Below are 12,717 nucleotides of genomic sequence, written 5' to 3'. Positions count from 1 at the left end.
TGACTTTCAGACCGTGTAATTGGTGTCATTGCCCACACGAAAAAAAAAAAAACAGCTATACGTATAAGCCCTAGCCAAATGGTGACAATTATGACAAATATGTAAAACGAGATATGGCACAAAATTACTTTTTTTTTTATTTTCCCCACAAAATTCGGAGAGCATAATATTAGTAAATAAATATGGCTGTTTACAAAAATAAGAGATAATTACCATAAAATAAAGTAGACGTAGAGTTTTCATTAGAGGTATCGAAAGGCGCACTTATTCTATCAGAAATCAAAAACATTTATTGTATAATAACTGGTAGATTAAAAAATACTTTATTCGTCTCAAATATAAACAAAATTCCATACAAGGTTGAGACCTTCTTTTATGTATGAAAATACTTGTGTCAAGAGGTCTCACTCCTCTATAACTAGTAAGTAATAGATATAAAATAAAAGTAAAATTACAGAAGGAGTTACATGCAATTAGTAGCAGTAGAGCTTCTTGTGAAAGAGTTCGTCCAGGGTAGTACTGCCACCTTACCTATTTCTGCCGCCAAGCAGTAATGTCAGCATTACTGTGTTCCGGTTTTGAAGGGTTAAGGGTGCTGGTGAAATTACAACATATGTCTCAGGGTGACATGCGCAGTGGTAGTAAATTTCAGATCTTTGCAATTAAAAAAAAATGATTCACAGTTCTTACCCAAGTCGGGCGCATAATGTCTTAAAATTAAATTATACTACAATTGAAATGTCCATAAAATAAAATTAGACAATGATGCACACTGTCACATATTTAATGTCGCTTTATAAAATACATTTAGATTTATGGAAAACATTGTCAAGTAGCCATTTCTTTAAATGAGTTATTGAATTGATTACCATTTAAGCTCATTTTTTTTTGTTTCGCCAAATATGTGTGCCAGTGAGTGTATGTTGCTTTTTGAATAACGTCCCTATTGTAGAGGGTATGTGATATCAGGTGCTATCTTAATAAAAGTAAAACATTCTATGATAACTATCTTATCTAGCTTCCATTTAACAGATATGTGTGATAGCTATAAATATCGGTGATGGGTAGTTATAAAATTCCTTCATGCGTTTTATATCTACTACACAAAAGTAACCCATCAATGAGCCCAAGCATCCAACATTCACTACACCTAATACCGACTGAAATAAACTTTATGTCATCGTGACAAGTGTGAGAAAAAATGCAAAAGAAAAATGGTTAAGATTGTTGCGACATTTTCTACCGTGAATAAAGTAGATCTGATGCAGTGATGCGGAACTCTGGTGGTTTAAATGAAAGGTTTAAAGCGATTTTGATTGTACATTAATAGGCTTTATTGGGAGAAAGTCTGTCTGCACTCGTCAACGTGATGCTGTTGACGTCGTTACGATGCGTTAGTTATTGAAATTTTTAGTTACTGTTACTAAAAACGGGGAAAGTTGAAATGAAATCGTGCAATTCCATCACATGCTCTTCGTGATATCGCACTGCTATTACACTAGTGTTGTAACTCAAAATATGTGAAATTCAAGATTATACCATTTCTGAACGTAAAATTTGTTTCTCTACACATCCATAAAATTCTCGTTAGAATATTGTAAGAAACCATTAAAATATATCTACTTAACCCAGAATGAGACAAATGTTTTGTGAGCTACTTCTGGACAAATAAGTCCTTACTAAATATAAATAAAAATATGAAATTATTTTTATTTTTAAATATACTTCTAATTGGCAAGTAGGAGTTGTTTAGATGTTAGATGTCTAATAAATTTTAACCTATACATAAATTATAATAATTTTTCAAGGAAACTGAGTAACTCGTTTTTCAGCTATTCTGAAAAATTCAATTTTTGAGTTAATACGGACCAAAATATTGGCGAGTGGCTTGTATAAATGTATGCACTATGATGGAAACACCTTATATGCAGATTGAAACACGTTTGATTTGAAAAATTGAATATGAAACCGAACAAGGCAGCGCAGCGGAAGCAACTGCAAAAATTTTGCTAAACAAAAACAGTCAAAAAGTATGTTATAAATCGAATGTAAATTTAAAAAAAAAAGAAGTACAAAAACGAAGGAGGCTGCGTCACAGCTGGTCGCCAACATACCGGATCACTATTGTATTAGCAGTGCGATATATTCCATTTTAATTCTGTCTTTTTACTAAAACATCTGTAACTACAAGGAACAAACTCGATATCTACGTAATAAGAGCGAAAAAGACGTGTGTTTTACTTCATGCGGCAATCCGAGCGTTTATCCGATGACTCAATCCGATTCCGAGTCCATAACTATATTAGTAGCAGTACACAGAAAAAAAGGATTTCTACTAATAAGAAAGAGCAATTTCTCAAAATATTTGCTAATTCTAAAAAAATATTTATTAAAAGTAATAAAAAATTGTCATTACAAAAATACTGCTTATCTTTTTCTAATACAATTTTAACTTTATTCTAATTTTTAGACAAATACTTTCACTTCAAGATTTTATTCTAATCAATTAATTGGAGATTACCTACATCAAGAAATTTTTACCTCTTACATCAAATTTAAATAATCTTAAATGAATTCAAAATTTCTTGGGTGTATTTTAAGAAAATATATTCTTAAACAAAAAAGGAAGTAGTTTGCTATTCAGATTAATATTCTAAATTCTAGAGTATATTTTTAAAGCAACATTTCGTTGCATTTTCATAGTCAATATTGTCGTGACATGTCGCCGAAGGCGCACGCGGTAATGATTACTTTTACTTGTGCTTGTAATAATAAAAATCATAAACAATCATTTATCCAATATCATTAATCAAATAAGAAACAATACGTAGTATCTCTAGTTTGTTAGGGTGTTATTTGTAGTCATAATTTAAGAAATTTGGTTTCAGCATGATTCAAACTACACTTGTAACAAGCACAACTTTAACATGCAATTAGTTCCATTACGCCACTGCTAGATGGCATTAGTTGTACACTTGTTCAATAGTATATGTAATTCATTTCATATATTTTGAATTGTTAGTGGTTTCTGCCGCTGTAGCATTTATACGGCACTGAATGGTACTCAAGTATTTGAGAAGATTCCGTCCTATTCCTGCTACTTCAAGATTTGGTGCTGAACTGTGTGCTTTCACGCCAGTGAGACATACTGTTGGGTCCATAACCCTGTAAATTTACTTTTTTTTGATATTAGAAAACATAAATCTTCAGTTAAATAATTAAGTACCTCTCAATTTTTCATTCTATTTTTTTCAATTCAAACTCGGACATTTCTAATAACTAATAAATATTTTGTTGAATCTAGAGTGGCTTTGTGACTTGAAGTAAATTAATTTGCTCTTGGATTAAATATTTCTGTCTTATAACTGAAATACACTTTTGAGACGTTTTTTTACTATTATCAAGTAATTATTTTCTAGCGTCTATAGAGAGAAGATCGTTTTGTTGGATTTAATAAAATTGTCTTCATAAAAAGAATTTTGTCTTTCTAAGTAATCTGTTTTTACCGTGTAGAGAGAGAGCTCGTTGTGAAAAAGTTAGTCAAGGGAAGTCACTTGTACTATTTCTGCCATAAAGTAGTAATCTAAGCATTATTGCGCTTTGGGTTTTGAAGGGTGAGGGTGCTTGGTGAAATTAGAATAGAATAGAATACGCATATTTCCCAAAATACAGTAATGATGAAGATCGTAAATAAAATGTGTATGTACAAATACTAATTTCATATTCAGTTTCTACTGTTAATTGCACTTCAAATTAATGTAAATTTCTATTTGGAAATTCTAAGTATTCTTTATTACTATGGAAGCAATGTGTCAAAAAACAATTTTGTCAATTGTAACCATTGACTTACAATTATATGGACGTCGGGTCCGCGCTAAAAAGTGTCCGAACTTATAGGGCGTTAAAATCGTATACAGAGCGTCATTCACGCTTTAGTCTTCGTTTGTTCGACTGACAGCGAAGCAAGCAAAATTAGACAGTACTGCGATGACATTACAATTTAAATTCAACGTTTTAGCTTTTTCATATTCCTGTACATGTCACTATAAAACAACTATTTTTTTTATACGTTTAAATAGGTTGACTTGGGACATTTTTTTCGTGGTTTTTGTATTAGACCCGTCGTCCATTTATTTTTTAAAAAAAATAAAATAACGCACACACTCAACATAGCCCCGCACTAGGGAAACCCTGTGTTGCGGGTGCCATGGACACACACATAGACAACCACAAATTACACCCAAACTCACGAGAGAAATAATTGTAGGCCATACAACTATTTCTCCCGGCCCGGGAATCGAACCTGGGACCTCTGCGTGGCAGTCCGGCATGGTAACCGTTAGGCCACGGAGGCAGTTTTTTGTAATTTGTAAGTCAATGATTGTAACAATTTAATTTCATTTGGCAAATTGTTGAAAATAATTATACACAATATGTTGAAGCAGTTTTTCTTATAAATTACTTTATGGGGACGAGGTTGGTACAAAGGATTCATAATTTTTGCTCTAGTCTGCCTTTGATTAATTTCACTACGTGTTTTGAAATATTGAGGATAAGTTTTGACAAATACACAGATATCCCTAATGTACATGCATGGCAAAGGTAATATGTTTAGTTTTTTTAACAACGGTTTACAGCTATTGTCGAACCACATACCGCAGATCGCCCGAACACACTTCTTCTGAACCTTAAACCCACTTTCTACGACTACTGAATTACCCCACAGTATAAGACCTTATACAGGCACATGGGACTTGGTATGGTATGATATGGTGGAACGGGCTGTTGGCTCTCAAAAATCTCAGCAGCCTCCGGGGTTTTTCGACGACTTCAGGGAGTGACCTCAGCACTCCAAGGTATTTTGCCCTACTGCAATGGATTTGCGCGTCGGTTTCCTCCCCCTCCACGCATGCTCTACATAGAGGGCTGTCCGTGATACCTAAATTGAAAAGGTGTTTTTATTGGACCATGACCCGTTAGAGCGGCAGTTAGAATGCGGAGCTCTTTCCTTTTGAGCTAAAGAAATTTACGAGCAAACTGTCTACAAACCGTATAGGTTGTCCAGGTGTTATTATAAATAGTTTTTGTATTAAATTCGTCAAATTATGTCTCAGCATGACGGGCGCAGTGATTTTAAAGCTCTTTGTAACTTCTATGAACAGGTGTGACATTATTCGTCCCGTCATTTGGTTTCATAAAAAAAAAACAAGATGTTGATTATGGTATCTGAATAAAGTAACTTATTTCCATCTGAACCTGTCAAGCACTGATTTCAGGTACAATTAATAAATACATTCAATGTTGTCATTGAGTATTACAAGAATCTTGATAACACTAATTCATTTATTTTAAGTAACATTGAGTCACACATTTTGTTAATAAACCACTTAATACTAACAGTAGTAACATACTGCCGTTAGAATATTGGAATTGTTTAATGATATTTCAGCTATGCATCGTTAGGGTAAGTACGGATAAGTCAAACACGTTAACTAATTTCAACTATTTTTGAAAGAGATTTGTGTGAGATTTTGTGCTCTATTTTTTCACTATTTAAAACGTATATTTGACCATTTGTCACTTAACCGCCTTTTACTTAGTGGACGGCAGCATACAAAATGAAACACAATAAACAATGCTCAAAATACACGAGCGCAGTATGGGGTCGAGTCTGTCGCACAGTGTTACCGTCCGAGCCGGTTTTTCTCTCCGTACGCGACAAAGCCGTCGGTGCTCACTCACACGCGCGCCTCAACCTTGTAGTAGTGTAACTGTGGTAGCGCGGTTGTATGAAGCTTTGTCTCTGTTCCTTTTCTTTACTCATATGTCTGTCGTTCGAAATTAAAAGACTCATGATGCGAATGAAGCTTCATACTACTTATTTGACTGTAATTGTTTCGTACATCAGACACCCGTCTTATGGAGAACGGAAGTAGACCCCCTGACCCGCATCCGGCGCCCCTGCGACGTTGATAAACTTTGTTTTTTTTTTCAATGTAATGTTTGTTTATATGCCAAATAGCACTGTATATGTTTTAAAAGTTCTCTGTCATCCTACGCGTCCATTATTTCCATAATAATGCATCACTGATTGCAGGCCTGAAGATAGCGTTTATTACGCAGTTACTAATTCTATATGGGTCATAGTTACACGAACAGCTTATGTCTTACACCATCGCTGCACAAACGCCTAGCAATTTTTTGTGCCCCATCGGCATACCCCATCGGTTCTGCTCCCACCTAGTAGGGGTCATTGAGACCTGTTGTCACGTCTGCCACGTACTTCCAAAGACAGTTGTTGAAAGAAATTATACCTTTTTTATAGGGCTGCAAAATCAATTAAACAGGGTGAAACGAAAAACATATTTATTTATTTAAGGAATTACAGTACCTATCTATTATGAACAGCCTATGGAGTCCTCTTCCAGATCTTGAATCAAGTGCGGGACAAACAAGTCGTGCGCCTGGTGATAAGCGACACGCTTGTCCATAAAAGTAGCAGTGCCACTTAAGGCTTTTTTAACGCACACACTCATAACCTTGCACTACCCTGTATCGCGGGTGCCATGGACATACCCATAAACAACTACAAATTACACCCATACTCACGAGAGAAATAAATGTACAACTATTTCTTCCGGTCCAGGAATCGAACCCAGGACCTCTGCGTGGCAGTCCAATAATGTAACCTGTTCGGCCACAGAGGCAGTCAAATCAATTAATCACAAATACCTGAGGGTCTAATGGTTTGACCTACTGCCTCTCAAGCAGAGGGTCGTAGGTTCGAATCCGGGCTCACACCTCTGAGTTTCTCGGAATTTATGTGCGAAATTTAATTTGAAATTTACCATGAGCTTTTCGGTGAAGGAAAACATCGTGATGAAACCTGCACGCCAAAGAAGGTTCACAACCCTCGGAAAACGTGTCAAGTCCCCAACCCGCATTGGGCCAGCGTGGCTGACTATGGCCTAAACCCTTGTCTGAAAGGAGACCCGTGCCCAGCAGTGGGACGTATAAATGGGTTGATGATGATGAGTCTGTACTTTCACCAGCATCCTTACCCTTCAAAACCGAAACGAAGTAATGTAAGTAATAACTCACATTACTACTTGGCGGCAGAAATAGGTAAGGTAGTACTTGCCTGAACGAAATCTTTCATAAAGAACTCTGCTGCTACTAAATACTATCTATTCTACTTACTACAGATAGCCAGAAGAGGAACGATTGGTCTGTTAATATTTCTTAGAAACGGAAACGCAAGCTTCAAATTCCGTAGTTCAATCAACCACAGCACACTTAGCGGCAGTTTAATTGCCATCCAATGGGGGCTAGTAGGCGACGAGATTGGCCACTTCCTGCCTGTAATTGTGCCGCACAGTGCACGTCCGACTGGGACACATTTAACATAGATGTTTGTTTAAAGGTCACATTCGTAGAAGGAACTTACTGAAGATAACAAAGAAAATATTAACATGTTGACTGATTCCCGCCTCTATTCTTAAATATTGCCAATTCAGGCACTTTTAAATAGAAAACTACCGTGAGACTCAGACATTTTGACTAAAGTAGCGGATAACTCACGTATTTATTAATAGTAATTTGCTTACCTATGAAATCACAGGTCAATAAATACAGTAGAAGTGCTTACTTTGCGTGTCACGTGTGCCAACACTATGTGTCAATTATCTCGCGCAAATCATTGAAAATGGTGTAAAAATGCCTTATTTTGCTAATTTGGAGTACAAAATTATGATCGCGCTTATAATATTATCTATGGTGCTCTTTCATGTCAACGTTATCGTATTTTATTGAATTTTAATAAATTTTCAATTTTCCCGTTGTCGTAATATTTACCGTGCAATATAGTCGCTTCTTTTTTGAAGAACTAAGTAATCATCTCAAATTCGCCGTCGTTCAGCTATTGACAGCTAGATGGCAGCACATTGATTGAAATTTCAATATAAATCCAAAGCGTCGTAATAAGCAATAATAGGTATTGAACTTTCAACGATATGCCAATAGGGTAAAGATTAAATTATATTAACAACCCACAATTAATTTTTAAATTAGAAACGACAACCAATCATTACCAAGATTTCATAGTGTTTCAAATTGTGAATGTGTGAGTTTTGGCGATAGCGGTTCTGATAGTAATCGAGGCTTAAGCTACATTTCTTTCTGTCAATAAAGTGTCAAAGACAGAATAAGGAACATTGTAATAAAATTATGTAGTGACTGTGATGGAAAAGGGAAATGCTTCGATGATTTAGTTATATGGAAAGGGTGGATATTACAGAACGAATATGGTTGGAAACGTGAGGAATCTCCATGGGAGATCAGTCTCGCTCGATGTAGATGACTCAACCAGGTTGAGTATACGAGTATAACTATTTCTGCCGCCAAGGGGTAGTGTGAGCATTGTTGCGTTCCGATTTTGAAAGGTAAGGGTGCTGGTGAAATTACATTTTCAACTTATCTCAGAATTACGGGCGTAGTGCCCCACAGATCTTTGTGATTATTTGATTTGGCTGCCTCTGTGGCCGAACGGTTGTCTTATTGGACTGCTACGCAGAGGTCCCGGGTTCGATTCCCGGACCGGAGAAATATTTGTACATTTATTTCTCTCGTGAGTATGGGTGTAATTTGTGGTTGTTTATGTGTGTGTCCATGGCACCCGCGATACAGAGTTTCCATATATGTTTATATCTATATATGTATATATGTTTGACATGGCATTTAAAGTGACCATGGGGCTTGTAAAGGTCTCGAATGTTGATTTGTTTGTAATAAAAAATCTGACCTCAATAGTTTGTGGAATTACATCTATTTGCCAAAATTGAATCGGTTACCGGAAAGTGCACGACACCGGATTCATCCCCTAGTTCGCCACCCTCAGAGATGAAATATTTTCTTTAAATTTAAATGAGGCCGCAACTAAGGTACCCTCTTTTCAACAAAAAAGAATCATTAAAATTGGTTCACAAATGCATAAGTTATCGCTTAACACACATACAAAAAAAAAAATTAAAAAGTCGATTAGTAAGATAAGATTTGGTAGTATTATTTTTTGTGCTGATCATAGCATTTTTATTTCCAAGTCCAAAAATCAAAGAACTTTTAAGTAAGTTTTCTCAAATCTACAATAACTTTGGCACACGGGAGTTTTCGCCTTGCATTCGGAATATTAAAACCCAACACTTGCTAAACTTCGTTCGAACTGTCTGGGTCCTAAGTCTTCGTTTTCTTGAAATCGTTGGTCATTGTAATTGCATTGAGACTCCACTAAGGCGCCGTAAGGCGGTAATGTAATGAAGAAGTACTAAATACGTACTAAGCACGTAATTCAGAATATTACAGCAGACATTGCCTGCATGTTATTGTGCTGGCTTACTGACTTGACTGTTTACGAGCAAGTGTGATGAAAAAGTCTAAACTCGTAAGTTACATAAATAGCCTATGATCAATAATGTACAGTTCTAACATCACAATACTATTCAACATTCAGCGTGCCAGCCCGCATGCGTACGCGCCATTTTTTTGTTATCATAACGGACACGACGGGAAGTGTTGCAAGCGATAGCGTAGTGACAAATTACGCTCATGTTACGCTATCTGAGCCATGAGAGGCAGGCAGCCTTGAAGTTTTAGTATGGATTTCTATAATAAAAACTTAAGTAATATAGATATCTTTGGGTTATCCTTACATAGTTTTAGGAAGAAAGCAAGATAAGTAATTTTTTAATTTTATTTGCGTACAACAGCGTCCACAATTAGTTCGGGATGTTGCTTTATTATCTAGTTGTTGGAACCGTACTTGCTTGCTAAATTCCTGTTTATGTTTGTGGAATTTTTTTTCAAAGAGAAAAAAACTCCTTTTGAAAGGTCCAGGGAAGTACTGCCACCTTACCTATTTCTGCCGGCATTACTATACTCCGGTTGTGAAGAGTAAGGTTGCTGGTGAAATAACATGCACATGGGACTTGTCAATTATTTCTCTGAGTGGCAGAGCTTGTGTAGCTTACCATTAGGCTCACAACTTGTCCGTCCCGTCACTTGATATTATAAAAAAAATCCAAGTCTTATTGTTAATTATTATGACTGTTCCCCTTGAAGAAAGTTTAGAAAAATGTTGAACAGTTAGAAAAAAGATTAATAATCCAAACTAAAATTATAAATCCGAAAGTAACTGCCCACGCCTAAACCGCTGAACCAATTTTGATGAATTTTGATTTAGAGTCTATGAGTGTATAAATAGCTGGTGTCAGCTGTTTACTGATACTGCTCTCATATTGTTCCTAACTTTATGACAAAAATTTTGAGGTATACACAGAGATTTTTGTTTTAAATGGGACAGTATGGAGAAATCCGAAACCATAGAAGATACAAGGTAAGTGTTTTTTAAGACCATTAAGTCTATTTTTGTGAAAACAATTTTGACATCGTAAATTTTTTGGTCAAACGTGAATTGTCCATAAAATTGATCAATTTTTTTAGTACTGATTTACTCAGTTTTCTGTAAGGATCATTTCATTGTGTGGGGAAAAAAATCGGGACAGTAGAAGTTGGTCAAATTTAATAAAATGATTTTTCATATATACATAATATATCATCACGCCTGTCTCCCATTGGGGTAAGCAGAGATTATAACCTCCACCTGCTACACTCCTGACAAACTTCCTTCGCCTCCTCCACTCCCATCGTTCTCTTCATACGTGCTCGTTTATTCTTGGTACTTTTAACTTGGCCTTTTTTTCCTCAATCTGATTGAGATACGTACTCCGAGGTCTGCCTCTCCCCACGCCTCCATCCACACTCACTCTATAAATATATTTATGTAGTAATACGTACTTTATAAAGTATCACTGGTTACTCGATATAATTGTGAATCTAACTATATCATTCTTGTGAATCACACCATATGCGTCATCATCAGGCCACCCCTTCTAAACAGGACATAAATATCAACTGTAACGTAAACAAGATGCGAAAACGTGTGCGCATGTCTGAAAAAACAAAAAAAGTTTCTAACATACTCTTCATCTGATCTGAGCTTATTTTCGTTTGTTAAAAAGCTAGGGTCGGATTGTTCTGTGCAGTAGTTGTATTTTTTTTATACATGACAGGCAGATGCAGGTTTCATATAATTTGTGCCTTCTCTGTTGTAGGTACTCGACTTGAATATTTTGGAGTTGTGATTGTATTTTGTATTTTAGCCAGTAGGAAGCCGTGGTAGCCTCATCGTGTTAGCCGTCTCTCAAGTTCGCACCTCTGAGTTTTTCGGAAATTTATCTTTTTAGTTCGGAACCAAAATTCTATTGTCTATGGTATTCGGTACTGAGCTGAAAATATTGCTTGGCATTAGAAATTATGATACCAAGTTACGGGACGAACAAGTCACACGCCTGGTGGTAAACGACACCTGTCCATAGCACTTGAAGTGCCACTCAGAGCTTTAAATCACAAAGAGCCGAGGGGCACTGCCACCGACCCCGTCACCCTGAGACAAGTCGATAAGTCATTATGCCTGTCATTTGAGCAGCACGCTTACCTTTCAAAACAGAGCTTTATTCTCACATTACTGCTTGGCGGCAGAAATAGGTAAGGTGGCAGTACGAACACGTTCACAAGAAGCTCTACTGCTACGTAGACCTACTACAAAGTCAAAAGTTGAAGTCAAACAATAATTTATTCCATAGGTAAAATGTTTACATTTACGTCGTTTTTAAGTTAGTGCTCGTTCACTACACTGACCTCCTTGACAAGAACGAACAAGAAACTAGGGATTGCTCTTTTCAAATCAACTTAAATGCTATGGAATACACTTTGAGTCATAATTATGTGAAATGTAGAGTCATGTTTTTTTCAATACATCTTTATCTAACAAATACTCTTCAATTATGTAATACGACTTTTCAGTTAAAATACTTTTAATGTAAGTTTTAAACTTAGGAAATTATAATCTTAATATATGCTCCGGAATCTTATTGTAAAAACAGTTCCTCATAAAAGAATCGTTTACCTCAACCGAAATCGTGGTACCATGAGTTTGGACTTAGTTCTAAGATTATGGGTATCTTCTTTCTTAATGAAATTATGTGGGCGTACAAAATATTTGAGTAAATGTACTGTATGCCGCAGTTACGATGCCAGTCTCCTTAAACTTCTCTTTGAGAGAAACCCGAGAACCTAAACGGTACACAAAATGAATCGTTCGATTTTGCAACACAAATATCTACCAGCGAAATTAATATTCCGTCTACAACGCAGGGCATGCTTTTACAAACAAATATCCTTTTAAATCACCCAACACCTGTTAACAAACTTAAAACATGTTTATCGGTTAACCTAAAGATAGAAAGCAAATATTGCCCGACCCTGCAAACGGTTGCCCTGGTTTTGGTAGCAATCTTTCAGCAAATACAAATTTGCGTGTTTAGGTGATAAAGTATCGTGATGTGGATATGAGAATGTAAAAACAAGGGTTCTTGTGCACCTTTTTATATTCTTTTTCACATTTCAAATTTTCACTTTTGACATTTCACATTTTTACGTTATGTGAGATTTACCTAGTAGACATATGTACAAATGAGACTCCAGTGACTGTTATAAATTATATTATAAGATCTTTCACTATAAATCCAAACAAAACAAAGCCACGTCTTTTCAAGCCAAAGATGTTTTTCATAATGGCGGTCGCCCGTTAGGGTTCCGTTTTTT

Source organism: Hyposmocoma kahamanoa, unplaced genomic scaffold (genome assembly GCF_003589595.1).
Source record: "Hyposmocoma kahamanoa isolate Upper Pololo Valley unplaced genomic scaffold, ASM358959v1 79, whole genome shotgun sequence".
Lineage (NCBI taxonomy): Eukaryota > Metazoa > Arthropoda > Insecta > Lepidoptera > Cosmopterigidae > Hyposmocoma > Hyposmocoma kahamanoa.
Note: the sequence above shows the minus strand (reverse complement) of the source record.